We start from the raw sequence: 17821 nt of genomic DNA on the forward strand, positions 1-17821 counted from the left end.
ATCTGGGTTTTTTTTGAGGGGGGGATTATATTAAGGTATACTGGAGAAAGTAAGATAACATAAAGGATATGCAGAAGCAAACCAATGGTCAAATACAGTAAATTGGTAGCTCTGTGATGGAGTAGCAAGCTCATGGCAGGCTCTCTGTTTGGGTATGTAATTACAAGAGAATTAAGGGGGGATCCTGGTGGCTTATAGAACTCGTTTGTACAGTTGTGATATCTTCCACAGCCGGCTCGGTGTCTTCCCTTGGTCTCTCATCAGTGAATGAAGCCTGCTATGAAAGGCGTGTGGGAAGAGGTATACAGAAACACAGCAACACGCCCCGGGGAGTGAGGCAGAGGAAAGATATGTTTCCCTCTCAAAAGATTGATAAAAGAGAGATATTCCCCCCCTCGGGCTAAGTCTCTGACTGGCGGCGCGTCTCGCTGGGGAGCTAGGCCTGGCTTCAAAACAATTAGCCGCAGAATGAGAGCCGTTTAAGGGGCGAGGAGACAAGAAGATCTTAATACAGCCAGTGGAAATTTCCCCATGGAGGACTCACTTTTATAACCTCCTTACAGAGTCGCTCTCACTCAGCTACTGCCAGGCCATTTACCCTGTCTCACACCACCGGGAGGGCCATTTAGCCTGTCTCACACCACAGAGAGGGACATTTAGCCTGTCTCACACCACAGAGAGGAACATTTACCCTGTCTAAACCAATGGAGAGGGCCATTTGTAGCACACTGTGGAAACTAAGAGGTAAAGGTAGAAAAAGCACGGGGCACCAGCATCAAGGGAGGGAGAGAGGCATGAAGGGAGGAGGGAAGGAAGGAAGGAGAAGAGCTAGAGAGATACAGTCATGGAGAACCAACTCAGAAGAAGAGCATAATGAAGGAAAAGTAAGGAGCACAATAAGAGACAGATTCAAAAGGAGGGGGGAGACGGAGCATAGATAGGCGCACGGAATGAGGCAGAAAAGAAACAAATGGAGGCTGGGGTGAAGAAGGCCGCCTAGGGAGTTGGTAAACTGAACATCTCTCAGCTTCCTGGATCCTTCTCTCTGTGCCGTTGGGGGCCAATCAGTGAGTGCGTCTGTCTGTGGGGACCAATGACAGCAAATACCTTCTGAGTCAGCATGTTTTGTCAGGATAGAAGACACAGTGAGAGTGCATTTTATCACAGTCTTAACTCGCTGGTGACCATACACTTGAGCTCTTTTAGCATACATTGGCATGCTTTGCGCTAAGGTTCAAAGGCATATAATCGAAGTTGGGAACTCTACAAAATAATGATTGCTACACCGTTAGACCCTTATACTCCCCTGTAAAAACATGCTGCAAGTGTAAGGCCTGTGTGAAGCCCAGAGTTGAGGCAATATAGTTTGAATGGTTCAGCGGTGTACACAGAATTCCTCTGCAACCTTTAAGGTCCTTCTCTAGATAGGATGATAACATGTACTATTAAAACATGCATTAAAGAGAGGTCACTACACAGTTATACCTGTGGTACCATCTCTTCTGGAGCACGCTGGGACCTCGCAACCTTGCTCACAGGCACTCCAGCAGGAAGCCACCTCAGGGACCCCCCCCCCCCCCGATCCCTCCTAGCTGTAGATCATGACAGAAGGTACACCTTTGTAGCATGGGAAGCTCTGTAGCGCTGAGGGCCGTGCATTCAGGCAAACCCCAGCCATAACTCTGGTGATAAAGTGACCTATCCCCGAAGAGAGAACACAACAAAGTCATCCAGCCTCTTCTTCCACCGCTCGTACCCGTCCCACGCCGTAGGGGGCAACGGGGCGGCGCCGGGAGCTGCGTTAATGGACGTTTGGGTAGGATCCGCCAAGAGACAGGTCACCGTGTCTTATCTGCACGCACTCATCCATTAGCCGGTCATTTGTAATGTTCCTCGAACGCCGCATATGGTGTGTGAAAAGATTGCAGAGATACGTCTCCACCCTCCTCTAAATGTGATTAATGGCCGTCTCCCCTCCCATGGTTCCTACGCTGAATGCCAGCTAGCAAGTGATTCTTGCTAGGAGTACGTCCACCGCTCTTTGAGGCACAGTCAATGTTAGTGTTGTCTGCCTTTCCCCACAGCCTGTGTGGACCACTTGCACTGAACTCAAGGCCACCAATTGAAATAAGTGTAGCGAGCAGGTTGCCCTCCGAGCTAGAGCCTGCCTATTTCTTTCACTTCAGTCATTAATAAAGAAGACGCTTTTGGCTAGGCTCCCGTCGGTAAAATACCTGAGACATGAAGTTGCCTTGTCGGCACATTCATTTTAGAACACTTCTGTCAGAGCAGTCCAGTGGAATTTGGCTTTTGGATACCGGAGTCTGAGTGGCTGGACGAAACTAGCCAATCGTAGTCAATTACACCCCTCACCAATGTGTTGAGAGGGCATGCAACAAGAACACTGAGGCAAAGGTGTTTTGCACACCATTCTCATGAGATAGCCTATCTTTTGACCTGGCTTTCTGTTGGCTTCTCTCTATGCATTCAACTTTAATCCATAACCTCTTTATTTTTTGCATGTTAAGGTGTCCCTCTGTCACAATTAAATGATAAAGCAGTGCCGTTACAGGTTTATGTAAATCCCTCCTGCGAGAGCTGGCTGTTGATAAATAGCATGGAATTACAGAACAGCAAATAACTTGGGGTGGTGTAGAATATTCCCCCCTCTCCTTTTAATTGATAGGATTGCACAGACAAATCCAGTGTTTACGAGTGTTTCTCAGTCCTGGTGCGTCGCTGAAGGGAAGAGTTTAAGGAGAGGAAGAGAAAATATACCCAGTGCAAGGTGCTCAACCTGAACATGGTTAAGATCCAATGTAATAAAATATATAAAAAATAAGTCTCCCACATTGGGAGCCATGATAAAAAATTAAATAGTTCTCTTGACATGTGGGGATTGTAACTGATTAAACAATCTGCCACCCAGGGATCAGGCCAGTGAAATTGTTAAACAGTTTTGTCATGAGGGACCGAGTCTGAGTGGTTTTACAGTGGGACCCAGGCAGGTACATTTAAATGATAATGTTACTCTTGTCCAACAGGAGGCTCAGACCCAGCAAACGTTGTCTCTGAACCTGCAAATTAACTCCATTAACGTAGACTTCTACAAAAGTAAGTACCTGTCTCAGGATCCAAATCCATACAGTTTCCAAATCCATACAAGGCAATATGATCCAATGGTGGCAAACACCTTTAGCGGAACATAATTGTGGACACTTTTTTTTTGGACATATTTTGCCTGAGAAATGTAATAATTTTTGCACATCTGAAATTAACCATTCTTTAGGGAAAGTGCTCAAGTGGAGGGAGGAGAGGAAAGGACATGAGCGAGAGGAGGGAAAATGTATCGAATGTACAGGAGAGGAAAGAGCTTCATTTGAGTTGGGAGGTCTATAGATCTGCAGAACAGAGTTTTTGTATTTGATGAAACAACCTTCTCTGCGTGACCATGAATAGGAAACAGCCGCCTCACTGTCCTTTATGCACAATAGTGATCGGGATGTTCAATTATAATCTATACAGCTAAACGCATGAAGATATCCAAAGTTATCTTTCATTTATATAATACAATTCATATTTCGGGGGATAGGCATGCATGTGTGCACACATACACACACACACACACACACACACACACACACACACACACACACACACACACACACACACACACACACACACACACACACACACACACACACACACACACACACACCTGTCAGAATACTCTTTTTTGACTAGCTATAAAACCCAGCAGGGACTGACAACTCACTGTCAGTAAGAAAATAAGCGAACACACACACACACACACACACACACACACACACACACACACACACACACACAAACACACACACACACACACACACACACACACACACACACACACACACATGCCCACAAGCATGTGCACACACACGCATGCATGCACTCAAGCATACACACACAAGTGATACGATCTGAAGTTACTCTTGTGAGAGTGTTTGTTTCTGTTATACTGCAAAAATGTGTACCACCTTAGCCATAGACAGACATTCATGCGTTGTCCACCCTACACACATCATATATTAACCCTACACAAATATCAGAAATTAGGCTACATTTGTGAATCAACTTTATGGACCCCCCATATATAATGTTTCCCCTGTTTAGGAAAGCTTGCTCCCAGATTGCGCATGACTCCACCTGTACACACACATACACTCTTTAGATAATTGCTGCATCGACATCTGAGTAAAAGGCATGAATACACACAGCAGTTTGAAAGTCTTCAAGATTGCAAAGCGCTCTCCGGGCTGCGTCTGCTTGTTGTATGAGGCTGGCTCGGCGGTGATCTCAGCCAAGGGTAATGCGACTCTCTGCCCCTTTTCTTGTGCCTGCATTATTTTCTGTGGTGACAAAAGCATCCTTGAAGTCCTCGAGGTGCGCTGGTTCTCCGAGCCAATTAGAGGAGTTTCAGCGTGGCCACTCCACAACCCGAGGAGGAGAGCTCTCTGTATTGTGTTATCATTATTTTTAAATAAATGAAAAACGGAAACATGAAAAAGGAAGGGGAAATGAAGGGACAGGGGAGAGGAAAGTCAAGAAGTAATGACAAAAATAAAACAAACGGCGCAGTTTAGTGAAGGAAGACCAAATCCATTAGATGCATATTATTTTCTATATCTGCACATGGTGTCTGTGTCAGTGATATCGTTTGTGTTGGTCCGTCCATGCTGCCTGTGTGTGTGTGTATGTGTGTGTCTGGTGTGTGTCTCTGTGTATGTGAGAGAAAAACAAAGAGCTCTTTGTATGAATAGGTGTACACATGTGCCCGTGCGTTTATAGCTTGGGAAGAAATTTAGGAAGACAGTTGCCACCATTGTTTAAGCAAACAGCAGAAAAGTATCGATCTTCCAGTTTCAGCAGCCCTTCTCTCTCTATGTCTCTCTGTCTTCTCTCTCTCTCAGTATCCGACTCCATAACTCTTCTCATGGCACATTCCTACCCTCATCCCTCCTCCGTGTCCTCCCTCACACTCTCCTACTTCCTTCCTCACTCTCCCTTTCTCCTCTCCACGTCCCTTGGATAGCCCCAGCCCTCCCAATCCCTGAACTTCCACCCCCTATCTGTCTTGCCTGCTGCTGTCTGCCCCTCCCTCCTTGACTCCTACAGATGTTATCCTTGTAGCACATTTTCATCAGGTTGCCAAAGAGAGAGAGAAAGAGAGAGAGAAGAGAGAGAGAGAGAGAGAGAGAGAGAGAGAGAGAGAGAGAGAGAGAGAGAGAGAGAGAGAGAGAGAGAGAGAGAGAGAGAATAGGAGAGTGGCAAAGGAAAGAAAAAAACGAAAGAAGGAAAGAAAGAAACCCATTTCAGAGCTCAATACCTCCACCCTCAGGATACAAGGCTACCTAGTCTCTTGTTGCAAACAAAATGAACGTGAGTGATGTCTTCCCGTTGAATGACTGTTCATCTTGCTTTTGAGTCACTGCTCTTTAATTAAGACATCCACTTCCTTTCTCTTCTCTCTGTATGAGGAATATCTTCTGCCGGGTTGTCAAAGAGCAGGAAACGTTATCCGACTTAAAGAGCAGATGACACAAGGTGAAAGTGCTTTTTATTTGACAGGGAGCAAAACCAGGAGGGAAAAAATCACTATTTTCCATTTCAATGCACCCTGCTGCTGACTCCTCCCCTCACCCACAAGACGCCCACACACACACACACACAACGCCGACAAGGGAAGACAGTTTGGGAGGGACAGTGTCTGTGTTTCTGTTGGACTATGATTGATTCATGTGAAATGTCATATGATGTGTTGCTGTTTATGGTTGTTTGAAATAACAGTGAACTTTAAACCCACTGTTGTCTTTGGAGTCCTGACTTTCCTTTTCATGCCTTTATTGAATGAATCAAACACTTTTTTTTCTCATCATCATAGCAAATGACGTCTTTACATGTCTTCATTGGATACAGGATAAATACATTCATACATAAACGCATTGCTATTACAAACTTTTGAAATGGATAAATGAGGTCTACAGGATGTTAACTTTTTCTAAATGAATTCAGTGTGTGTGTGAGTGGGTTGCTAGTGCCAGCAGAAGATGACATACTTCAGTTGGGGAGTGGCCTGCATGCAGCCGGAGGTGCAGAAACCCAAAGTATCACCAGATACACACGCTGCCAACAGAAACAAACACGCAACCAAAACTATACACATAGTTAATTGTATGAAAACCAGAAGACTTAAAAGGCTTCACCCTCTTCCTTCATCCCTTCATTCCTATATTATGCTTCAATGAATCGTTATTAAGTCTCCATTGCTAAGAAATTAGCACTGTTTTATTATCAAGAGCCTAAATTAAAAAAAAAAATCCCGTAAAATGGACTCTGTCTTCAAATAAAATAAAGTGTTTTCTACTTGTTTCCCTATGGGAAGATCATAATATTGCTATGGCTAAATGGATGAGAGGGTAAGAATAAATGAAGGGATGAACTCAAAATACAGAGTTTTAAGAAAACAGACACACACACATAAACACATTTATTCATTCCCTGTGGGCTTGAAATAGTCAAGGTTTACTATAGAGTTCCATTTCCTCCTTCAAACTTTTTGAGATATAGCAACAGAATGTTTGCATTTCAAATCGTCGAACGGTTTGTTGTGAATTAAGTGCTTCTAGAACGAAAACTATTTTTTTAACTCATAAAAGTTGAATGATGGTGATTCATTTGTTTTTGCAAATGGAAACTGAGTTTCAACTTCGTATTTTATCAGGTAATATGATGCTTATTATGAAAGGAAGTAGCATATTGATGATTTAGCATTACATTATAATAGGAAATGAAGTACCTTCGAACGTCAGGGTGGAAAAAGATGCAACAATAAAGGAAATCATTAATTTGATGTTTTAACATCTTATACTTGTCAAATTGAAGGAACAGGCTGTAAACTGTACTATAATTGCATTATTTTGGCATTACAATGGGATGTCATATGAACATTGGCCGAAGTTGTTGTCTGATGACAAAGAAAGTCAAAAGACACGGCTATGTTTGATATTGGCATCAAATTTCCCCAATACACTCCCTTTCTGTAAAGAAAGAAAGCAAGCATTGTTATGCTATGTTTTGTATTACCTGGATGTTGTTTGATAAATGACATAATTCATCAATTTGATAAGAAGAAGCTACTTTATATTTACATTGACACCGGTCAGACATGCCGTCAGTAGAGACATCTCTATTCCGCCTTATGCAAACCATCAGGTGTTTGTACCCCTGAATAGAGAGAAATAGAAACCCATTTTTCAGTTACATGTTGTGCATGCCAACCAATCAACCAATGAGCTGAAGGCCCTTCGACCTCATCAGAACTATCTGCAGTGGACAGTTGGGGCGGGCGGCAGGTAAGTGATGGACCTAGGAAAGCTCACCTGAACCATCATCTGTTTGGTCGGATGGGCCGTATGGAGGCACTGTGTATTTTTCTATTATTTATTAGAAATGTGTTATTTGTTTATATATTTTTTAATTACTTAATTCATGAATGAATTATTCATATTATTTATTTTATTCTACTCTCTTTTCCATTTTAGCTTTACGGTAATTGGTTTTGGGATTAGGCTCTGGGCTAAAATAGGTTAAATCAATGTTGGTACAAGAAGTGAAGAGAAATGAATTAAATATTAATATTGAAGTCGTTAACGGAGAGGTCTCTACAGAGCGCTAACACGCTATTAAGAGTCCGGGAGAAGAAAAAAAATCCCTTGTTATGTCTCAGTTAGCTCCACTTCAAACAGCTAGCAACAGACGACTCTTCTGCTGTTATTCTCTCTCTGAGTGTGTGATTAGACTGGTGTGTATGTGTGTGTGTGTGTGTGTGTGTGTGTGTGTGTGTGTGTCTGTGTGTGTGCGTGCGTGAAAAGAAAGAATAAAGAGAACAGTTCCTTGGACAAATCCAGTTTAAATAATCATCCTGTCCTGGCTGTCCAGATACCAACACTGCGTCCCATGTGGCTTCATTACGGCTGCCGCTAATTAGCGGGCCTGAAATAAACACCACACACTGCCTTCATTAACACAAACACAGCAGCGCCTCACACACACACACAAACACATGCACGTGCACACATACACACACACTGGCATATGCACGTGCACACATACACACACACTGGCATATGCACACACACACATTCATACTCACACACGCACTCACACACACACACACACACACGCGCGCGCGCGCGCACACACACACACACACACAGACCTTTATATCAAATAGTGGGACATTTGATGAAATTTGATTTGTACAAAACTATGAAACAGCAATGTAGATTCAGATGTATAAAACAATTGTAGTCAGTCTTTGCACTAATATACACACCAAATGAAAATTTGTATTCACACACATCCAGTAGTATGTGTCTGAACAAGGATTATACATATAATTAATTCAGGTTTAATCATGCCAGTAAATTGGAAAACTACAACTGATTGCTTACTTTTCTTTTGCATGAATACTGCAATTGAATGCATTTGCATCATGTACATGGGCCTATTAGAAATCTGAAATGTACTTAACAAATGTACAAAGTAAAAAGGCACATCAAGTTGAGTTTCGTTCAGAATAGAGGAAGAAGTTATTAGAGGATGTAATGATGTCAGTTAACTGAAGTCTCAAAGAGGGAAACTACACACTCTTTGAGTGGATCTGACACAGCGTTAGATTTATGGTTAGGCGTTGGGAATACCTCCCTGTGTTTGTGTTGCCCAAGTGTAAATCGTGTGTGTGTGCCAGTGTCAACAGAATGGACTGAACTCCTCTTGTAGGTCTCATCGCCCCCTCCCCTATGGGATTATCAACTAGTAAAGTGGAACAAGCCAATCACAGAATACATTGTCATATTCTGATCTTATCAGAATTTTAATTTTCCAATTTTGCTTGACAATGATATTGATGCACTCTTTGAGCTTGAATAGAAACAAGCATAGACTCCATTGCAGTATATAGTCAGGTTTAGTAATTCACATTTACCTGCAATATTGTGGTCGAAAGCAGACTTCCTGCCACTGCAATAGAAGAATAAATTCAAAGTTTGGACTTGTTCACCTGTATCATGGCAGGGAACCCAGTGGTGCTTCAGACAGAACCGTTTATAAAATAGCTATCAATTCTGTCAAATATAAAGCCATTCCCTTCACACTCGCCCAGAGTGGACATCCCTCTAGCCTAGTATCAAACACAGCCTGTTAAACATACACATACAGAACATACTGTTTTCTCCCCAGGTGCTCTGTTAACTCTGATACTCCTCAGATTCTCTGGAGTCAATATATTCCCAGAGGCATTCCACTCTCTGACAGATACACATCACTGGAGCAGCAAACTGTGATCCCAACCCCCATGACAAGTACTACCACACTTTGGCCTCAAACTATGTTTGTTTTAAGGCCATTTTTTGGATTAAAATCTCACAGCCAGATATGGAATACTTTTAGAAAAGATGTCTTAAAACAGAAAGTCAAAAAAACAACTGTGACAATGTAGCTGCTACACTCCACCTTGACTTGGACAAGGACTGTCATGTGCGGAGGCATTAACCGTTACTACCGTGTAGGTTTCATTAATAGAACTGCTTTATTACCGGACATATGGATATGATGTCACAGGTATGGCACTACGGTGGCCCATACATTCATATATCACTACATTTCCCCTGTGGGTCTTTTTCCTGAACCTGTTGTCTGTCAACAGGTGCAGGCTGTAGCTTCTCTTCAAACATAGGAAGTGTAGTTCTAATGCGTCTCCAAGTCATGAGCTGAGCTGGGCTCACACCGGTTGCTGCACTAGGGGTAGCTCTGTAACACAACAGAGCGTGATGTGGATCGGCTGCTTCAGGATGTGCTTGGCCGTCTGAACAGCCCGTTCTGCTGCACCGTTCGCCTGGGGGTAGTAAGGGCTAGTTGTAGTATGGGCAAAACCATACTTCTCACTAAAGTCTTTGAACTCCCCAGATGTGAACTGTGGGCCGTTGTCCCTCACCAGTTCAATCGTATCCCCCATCTCAGGAACTTGGCTTTGAGCCTGTTGATGACTTGTATGGTGGACGTTGAAGAGAGGTGAGCTATTTAAAGGTCCCTTGAGTAATAGTCCGTCACCACGAGGTAACTCTTCTTTTCCAGTTCGCAGAGGTCTGCTGCAATGTGCTGCCATGGGCCCTCTGGTAGGGCTGTGGTGAGTAGTGTCTCACGTCGCTGAGTGGGTCTGTTTTCGACGCAGAATCGGCATGCCGGGACTTTCTGTGTTATCCCACCACTGATGCGTGGCCACCAAACTGACATCCTGGCTCGCGCACGGCACCTTGTCAGGCCCTGATGGCCTCCCTGAATCTGCTGCAGTATGGCAGATCTCAGCGCAACAGGGATGACGATCCTATCCTGATATAGCACCAGCCCATCTGTTTCGGAGAGATGAGCCCTAGTAGAAAAATAAGAGTGTAGAGATGGTAGCATCCTCGACTTGGGCGGCCACCCATTTCTGATAAAGGCTATGATCTGCAGCAGCTCACCGTCCTGTTGAGTAGCTGTGCGGATCTCGCTGAGTCTTTGTGATGAGACTGGAGCATTGGCAACGACTGATTCCACGTAGGCCTGTACCTTGTGCTCAAGCTCCCCATCACTCACCTCGGACAAGGGCTGTCTGGAGAGTGTGTCGGCGACAACTAACTGTTTCCCTGGAATGTGCTCGGCCACCACATTAAAACGAAGAAGGCGCATGAGAAGCCTCTGACACCTAGGAGGAGCTTTGTCCAGGTCGTAGGTATTGATAAGCGGCACAAGAGGTTTGTTGTGAAAACTGTCTATACCTTGTACGTAGCGTGCAAACCTCTCGCAGGCCCACACACACGCCAGGCACTCCTTTTCAATTTGTGAGTACCTTTTCTCGGCCTCTGACAGTGTACGAGAACAGAATGCCACTGGCTTCCACTCGCCGCCATGTTCCTGCATTAACGCAGCGCCTAAGCCGTAGCTGCTCGCGTCTGCACTGACGACAGTCTTTCTGTTAGCTTTGTAGTATGCCAGAGCAGGGGCTGACACAAGCATGGCTTTGACAGTCTCAAACGCTCTTTCCTGTGCCTCACTCCAGACCCAGTCATTTTCCCTCTTCAGCAGATCAGTGATCGGACGCAGTTTGGTGGAGAGATCAGGCAGAAATCTCCCAACATAATTGATGAAGCCCAGGACCTGACGCAGTTCCTCGACACTTGTGGACTGGCCATTTGGGTGACTGCCGTCTCCTTGCTGGGGTCCGGCCTCAGGCCATCGGCACTGATGAGGTGTCCAAAGTACTGAATTTCTGACTTGCCAAAGTGGCATTTGGCCCTGTTCAATTTCAGTCCACTGTCTTTGACAGTCCTCAAAACTGCATTCGGACTACGGTCATGCTCCTCTGTCGTGGCTCCATACACCAGAATGTCGTCCATCACTACGACAACCCCCTCGTGGTCCTTAAGCAGAGTGGACATCTGTCTTTGAAATATTTCTGGGGCTGACGTTATCCCGAATGGGAGTCTACGGAAACAGAACCTGCCAATGGGAGTAATGAACGTTGTCAGCTTGCGGCTAGTCTCCTCCAACAGGATTTGCCAAAATCCGCATGAAGCGTCGAGAGTGGAGAATATCTTCGCTCAAGCCAGCTTTGGAGCGATGTCTTCAAGCGTTGGCAAAATGTACCTCTCATGCTTTACTGCCTTGGGCTGCCTTGACCTCCTCGATTAGGGACAGCATGCGTCGTAATTCGGCTTCAACTTTTGGCAGGAGAGGAAACGGGATACGGCGCGGCGTTGTCAGGGTGTAGGGCTCTGCATCCGGCTTCAATTCAATCTTCACAGGGTCACACTTGAACAGGCCAATGTCCCAAAACACACCCTCTATCAGATCTGATGCAACAGCATTGACTCTCATCACCAGGCCCATTCTCTTAGCGACACTGAGTCCCAGTAGATTATGTGAGTACGGCCCCCTTATAACAGTCACCCAGTACTTGTCATGCTGTCCCTTGTATGGACTTGTGGCAAGGAATCTGCCCACACATTGCAATTCAACTCCTGGGCTGGTAACGAGTGGTTTTGGCCAAGTCATGACCAATCGTGGGCACCGCGCTAGCCTATTGAAAGCAGTCTGTGACATTACTGTGATGTCTGCACCGGTGTCTATTTTAAATTCAACAGGACTGCCATTTACATGCAATTCCACCAGCCACTCATTTTCGGAGTCAGGCTGCGAAATCACGTCTGTTGTCGCCTCCATTACAGCACCAACGAAAAATGCATCTTCACTGTACTCCTCGGTACAGTCAGACGTGACATTGACTTCTTTTAGTGATTTACCTTGACAGATGGCCTCGAAGTGCCCTAATTTGTTGCATTTCCTGCATCTCTTATTTTTAGCTGGGCTGGGGCATGCGTTCCCATGCTGACCATTGCAACGTGAACAGGCAAACTGCCTTGACTCACCCCTGTCGTCCCTTCTCTGCCACTGCGGTCTATCCTTCGCGCCATTTCTTCCAATGGATTGCCATCTTCCCTGTCTCATAGCATTCACTGCACAGCCACTGTCAGCACGCAAACTCACGTTTTGCTGTTTTATTTGCTCACTCTGAAGAATTATTTGAATTGCTTTCTCAGGCGACAGTTCTGGCTCCAACTGTATCTTTGGATACCGTGTCGGAGATGCCAATCACAATCCTATCCCTGATTTACTCGTCCTTGGTCACTCCTAACTCAAAGTACTGCGCTAGCTCGTACAGGCTTCTGATAAAAGCTTCAACAGGCTCACCAGGCTTTTGAACCCGCTTATGAGAGCATGCCCGTTTGTGTATTACGTTTCTCTTTGGCACAAAATGCTCGTGAAACTTCTTTATCACAATGTCGTAATCATTCTCAGGGCTTACTTCGTCTTCATCGTCTTCAAGGGCTACGCTCCGGTCAAACACAAACGAATCGTATATAGCCTCCGCCTCACTTCCCATAGCATAGAGAAGCGTGTTCACCTGCGCTACACCACTGTCCCGGTCTAGTAAATCGGCCACTTCTGAAACCATGTCATGTGCGGAGGCATTAACCGTGACTACCACGTAGGTTTCATTAATAGAACAACTGCTTTATTTCCGGACACATGGATATGACGTCACAGGTATGACACTACCGTGGCCCATACATTCATATATCACTACAAGGACAACCCAAGGTAATGTTGGAAAACTGGGTTATTGTGTTGTTTGTGGACAATGACCATGGGGGGTATTCTATCAAAGTTGCTAACGAATGCGGCGCTTAGATGATTAGGCCCTGTTAGAACTAACGCCTACTTCCACTTGAGGCTAAAGCCATTCCATCAACACATTTCAGCCGCGCCTTGCTCAGGTTAGTTCAAGCCGGGAAACGTTTTCGTGGATTAAGCTCGCTCACAAGATATGGAACTAGCCCAGAACCGTGGATGTCGAGTCACGGATCAAATGTCTGAAAAGGACCGAGCGGGAACTTTCCCAGTGGCGAACAGAAGCTGCATGTTCAGGTCTATGAGGAATTTGAGCATATAATAACTCAAAAAGGGAACACCGTAACCCTTAATAAAAACTGGGAGGCCGCCTGGCAATAAAATCACCACTCATTTGAATGCATAAGTAGAATTAAGCGTAACATATTTATATGTTGACTGTAGGTGTGAAATCAGGGAGATAGTCCCGAAGTAACGTGTAGGACTTGCACTTGGTCATCCGGGGTTCAATCCCCACCTAATTAGTGAATTAGGAAAGCGTACTCGAGAAATCTAACAAAATGTCATGGCGTTTATTTTCCATTTCTTTGAATATTCTAAATTGACTAACCGTAGTATTTATCTCAACAGAGGTGGTCTCGGCTGCCTGCCGAGAAACTCACCTGAATGGTATTTATGTGGCTAACAATTTCCCATGCAGCATTGCGTTTGTCAATGTGACAAATGCTTCGCTATCAGTAACATTAATATTATCATTAACTTTACCATGGGTTTTTGCAAGTTAGATTTCGGTTCTATGGATATTGTAAAACATATTTATTATATAAAGGGTTAGGCCTAATTTCTCTGATATAAAGGGAATTACAAAAATAAGCCAACGCCAAGAAATCAATGCCGCACTCAGGACGCGAACTCGGGTCGCCCGTGCTACAAGCAGTGTTGTTCCTGAACGTGTTCATATTTTGGGCGACGTGAACTGAACATACTATATTACTGCCTGTTGAGCTTTACTGTGAACTTGTTCATTCTGGTGTCTGTGAACGGCAAGCTCACTCGGTTTAACTTCATTCAATAGGGGGGTTATTTGTTCATCAACACGGCGGATGCGCACGCAGAACGCCGTGTTGTTTGACCGGTTGCCATGATTATCTCTGTGTAGTTAATTTGCAGTTGCGGTGTTGTCAGCTTACTGTTACATTAAACTGTATCAAAAAACACGTTTATATGCTATAGACCCTATAGTATCTGTCGTATAAAGGCTGGGACGAATTTCAAATATGTACACTTTATGTTGAAAGTATAGACCGTCGCGATTCCCATTGAAATGAATGGTGCAGTGATTATTCTTCAACACGAGAGCTGTTAAATTGCGAAAAATGAATTAAACTATAATCAGACAACGTGGTTATATTCTATAGACCCTAGAGTATATGTGGTATAAAGGCTGAGACGAATTTCGAATTATAAATATGCACAATCCATAACGTTAGCCCTCTTGCTCCTAGGTCAGCGGACAAGAATACCTCCTAGAAACATTGCTTGTTGGCCGGAAATGGAAAGGGGGACTGTTTACGTTTGGTTGTAATCTTTTCGCTCGGTTCTCCGTCTCAACAGTAGGGCTAGAACCGAGCGAAAGACTACAGCCAAACGTGAACACCCCCCTTTTCTGTTTCCGGCTAACGAGCAATGAGACTTCCAACAGAAATCAATGGGATTTACAAAATGCGCTAAATGTGCAATAAAACACGATAGAAACTGTATTTCGCTACGATACTTGATTCAACCACTCTATTTCATCCTAGATAAACCACAAAGGGGGCTCAATGTACAAAATACCGGAAAAAAAATAATAGCTCACAGCAACATGTTGAAAAAAAGAACTATGAACTAGTTCATTTTTTGAAACTGTGAACTTAGTTCAAAATTTTGAATAATGAATGTTTGACTGAACTAGTTCATTTTAAAATTTGTGAACCTGAACTTTGAACTAGTTCGCGTAGAAAGTGAACTTTCCCAACACTGGCTACAAGGCTATTGCTAGACCACTTACCCAACTGCTGGTTCATAAAATTGATAGAATACATATATTTCTAAAAAAAATAATTGAGAAAATATCCATGATAACAATAGATAAATATATCGTTTTATTTGTATAATTTAATCTTAGACCCTTAGTGAAAATATACGCTGTTTGCGCTACATATATGTAAATTAATGACAAAATCGTGAGGACTAGGCTTGGCGGAACCTTCTGATGGTACACTTGTTTCAGACAAATGGACTTCTATGAAATGCCGCTCAAGTAAGCCTGACAGTGAGCCTGGTACCGACCAGGTTAGTTTGGTCTGATAAATTGTCATGGTTACTTAGCGGAGATTCCCTTAAGTCAGGTTAATGGAACGCAATTCTTGCTGAAAGTAGCGAGGCTAATAAAGCCTGGCTTTGCCTTTAGCTTGGTTGATGGAATATCCCTCTGGTGCTCCATTTTGCCGTGCAGCAGAGTGCCTGTGGAGAGAGCTGGTTTAACCTTTGTGCATTGATTACTCAATGCCTAACAGGTGTCAGTCTGACTCGGGCCAGGTGATGCTGCTATCATCCACACACACTACACCACAACATCAACATTCTTTTGAGTCATATCATATTATTCTTAAAGTGAAGTTGTTTTGACGTCTACTCGTTCCCATTCCCCCCCACTGTCTTGATTTCAATGTTGTTTAACTTAATCTCTCAGCCATTTTCTAGGTATATCTGCCCTCCCTCTAATTCTCTGCAGAAGACAGGCCCAGATAGATGGACATCATGGAGTCCTTGGCCAATCCATAAAAGTGCTGAGTTAGCACACAATGTTTTCCACCACACAATATCTGTCGCTCTTTCGACATAGACACACAGATGCACACACACACACACACACACACACACACACACACACACACACACACACACACACACACACACACACACACACACACACACACACACACACACACACACACACACACACACACACACACACACACACACGTACACACAGAATTACACACCTGCTTGTGTCAGCCTGTCTGCTCACTCTTATCTCTCAAGACAAGCTCCTATACAATTAGCATTCGTCACAAACAAACACTTGACAACAACCAAGCGTTTATTCACATACACTGTAACACTCTTGAAGAGCATTCACATTAGCATACATGCATTCAACTCATAGACAAACACATGCGCATGCACATGCACAGTCACACAGACACTCACACAGACACAAGCTCACACACAAGTGCGACAGCTGCGTGGTGTCTGTGGGTCTGCTGTGAGTGTTCCACACGCAGCGCTAAAGTGAGTCATCCATCCATCCACAACTTCATTACAACCTGCAAGGACAAACACTTCCTCTCATCCCTGTTATCCGTCTATAGATATTTATCTCCCTAGCCGCACCTACTCAGCATCTCTCACTCTATCTGGCTTTTTCTGGGTGTTCCCTTGTTCACTATCCATCTCTCCATTTCGGGTTCTCAATCAAACTGTCACTGTCTATCTCCCCCTATCGCCGGTCTGTCTGTCTCTCTCGTTCTCTATTGTCTCTGGTCCGTCTCTCTTGTTCTCTCTTGTCTCTGGTCTGTTTGTCTCTCCTTCTCTCACTTTCTCCCTCTTTTGTATCTGGCTTCCTGTGACCCTGCCTCTCTCTCTCTCTCTCTCTCTCTCTCTCTCTCTCTCTCTCTCTCTCTCTCTCTCTCTCTCTCTCTCTCTCTCTCTCTCTCTCTCTCTCTCGCTCTCTCTCTCTCTCTCTCTCTCTCTCTCTCTCTCTCTCTCTCTCTCTCTCTCTCTCTCTCTCTCTCTCTCTGTCTCCGTCTGCCTCTCTCTCTCTCTGCCTGCCCTAAGTGCCTATCGGGGGGGGGGGGGGTTGAGAGCTGACATTTGCTGACAAAGGACCGCCCACACCTATCAATACATAAAAACATATACAAAGACAGACATACTGCAGACAGACAGACAGGTGCTGGAACAGACAGGAATATTGGCAGAAAATGAATAAAAATAACTCAATAGACAGAAGTACAAAGAAGGCAGAAATGAAAGCCGCACGGCAATAGCGATGGTAAACTAAGTGGAGGAGATACAGAGACGGAACATGTTACCATCTGCCTTCCAGGGCTCGGGTCGGCAGCCTTGGAGAAGCCAGACTTTTAGGGCCTTTTCAAGGCACGAAAACCTGAATAATATATGAACAAAACCTCTTATTCTCTAAATTTTAAATGGCCACTGCTATCAAAAATAAACCCGATCTGGAAAACTTCAAGATAAAAAAAAAGAGTTGCCCAGGTGGGTGGAGCCTACGTTGGACCTGGCGGTACTTTTGAGGTGAATCCTAACGGTTCCTAACGGAAAGCAGCATTTACTTGTTTGTTTCTTGACTAATTTAAACAGTGATGGAGGATTAATGAATGATTTTTTTTGGTGGATGCTGGTTTGAATGTTGTTCTAATAGGATGCCGACTAAATTATTCTCATTCACATATTGACTCTATAAAATCGGAAGAATGGGGAC

The sequence above is a fragment of the Gadus morhua genome, chromosome 11, assembly GCF_902167405.1.
Source record: "Gadus morhua chromosome 11, gadMor3.0, whole genome shotgun sequence".
Classification (NCBI taxonomy): domain Eukaryota; kingdom Metazoa; phylum Chordata; class Actinopteri; order Gadiformes; family Gadidae; genus Gadus; species Gadus morhua.